Here is a 1,935-nt window from a genome sequence, read left to right on the forward strand (position 1 = left end):
TCCAAATGTAATGTCTTGCACCTTTAAACACCTTCTGAAAAATGAGGTCTCTGGGTTATAAAGAATCCTTTCACTACTAGAAGTCATTGCAATAACCTCATTTTAAAACCTCCGTGTGCTGGGAAGGAAGTGTTTGAACAGACTCTGAGCTGAGGACTCAGCCGGGGGCAGATGGAACCAAAGTAAATGACAGAGTTATTTCCAGTGATCTCTGAGGCCCTTTCCAGTTCATTTGTTAAATAAATCATTGGCATGAAGATTGGGAGTGGGAGCCTTTGCTTTTATTTCCGACACTTTCTAGAGTAGACTTAGTAAGCTCCAAGCCATTATTTACTAAAAACAGCATTTATCCCCCCATTAGAATGTGGTGGGAAGGTCTGACTCTCAATGCCATGAAGTCCAGGGCTCTGGGGACAGGACAGAGGACACAAGGTCCCCAGCAGGTGACAGCGGGGATCCCAGGGAGGCCCTAATCGCAGAAGAACGAGGGAGGCAGCATGGGATTGCATGGGACTGTATCTCGTTTGGGAAGGCAATATGTTTTGTGGAAAAGCAACACCGAAAAACGTGGAAACTGAGTCAAGTGAAAAGAAAAGCCCTGAAGCAATGAGCATCGGATTTCATAAATCAGGCGCGCTCCTGCGTGCGTGTGTGCGTGTGCACGCGCGTGGGAATTTGGTAGAAGTTAGAAGTCCTGTCACAGGAAGCGTGATCTGCATTACTTCAAAGGGGCAAACTCTGGAAAGTCGTAGCCAGAAATATTCCCTGAAGGCAGAGACTTAAAAGTTGTTTTAGGATTGACTTAATGTAATGTTTTAGTGACACTGGAAACCAATTGACCGCGTTTAAGTAAAATCAGATTAGAAAAATCAATTCACTCTTTTCACGCCAGTTTCCTAGCTCTCAGCTTGGCTAGTGCTGCCTGGGAAGTCCACCTCGCGGCCCCACCTATAGAGAGGATACGAGAAGGTAGTTCTAAAAGGTCTCTGAGAAATTAAAAGCGTGGCAACTGTAGAAACAGGAAAAAAACCCGGAATGGTTCCTACGGGAACGTTTATTCATGCTGTGTAGAGTTATTTAATTGGTTTAACCTTCAAGATGATTTATTAGAAAACCTTTCATGGCCCTCCCAAAAATCTTTTTGTAAAAAATGCTCTGGGAGGGACGCCTGCGTGGCTCAGTCAGCGAAGCGTCTGTCTTCAACTCAAGTCATGATCTCAGGGCCCTGGGATCGAGCTCCACATCGGGCTCCCTGCTCCGTGGGGAGTCTGCTTCTCCCTCTCTCTCTGCCTCCCCCCCACCACACCACTTGTGCTCTCTCTCTCTCTGACAAATAAATAAATAAAATCTTTTTAAAAAAGTATTATTGGGCGCCTGGGTGGCTCAGTCGGTTAAGCAACTGCCTTTGGCTCAGGTCATGATCTCAGGGTCCTGGGATCGAGCCCTGCATCGGGCTCCCCGCTCAGCGGAGAGTCTGCTTCTCCCTCTCCCTTTGCCCCCCCCTCCTGCTCGTGCTCTCTCTCTTGCTCTCTCTCAAATAAATAAATAAATCTTAAAAAAATAAGAAATAAATAAAAATGCTCTGGGATTAATTTAAACAAACAAAAAGTTATACTTTTAAAACCCCCGCATCCTGACCCTGTTTCCTCTCTGCTGGCCAGTCCCTGCGTGGTTGTCCAGGATCCCGACACGGGCAGGCTAAGCAGACTAAGCACCATCCGTCTGATAAAACACTCTGCTTTGGCAAACAGATTCTGTGTCTATCCACCTCAGTGTCTCTCCCACTCCCCACTGTCTAAGGAAACATAACTTGTTCCATCAACAGGTTGCCTTTACTCTGGCAGGAGTAGAAGAACTCTTTAAGACAAACACATAAGGGACAAACAAAGCAGAGGTCAAGCACATGCATTTTGAGTGTGGTTTTTTTTTTTTTTT

Source organism: Ursus maritimus, unplaced genomic scaffold (assembly GCF_017311325.1).
Source record: "Ursus maritimus isolate PB19 unplaced genomic scaffold, ASM1731132v1 scaffold_15, whole genome shotgun sequence".
Taxonomy (NCBI): domain Eukaryota; kingdom Metazoa; phylum Chordata; class Mammalia; order Carnivora; family Ursidae; genus Ursus; species Ursus maritimus.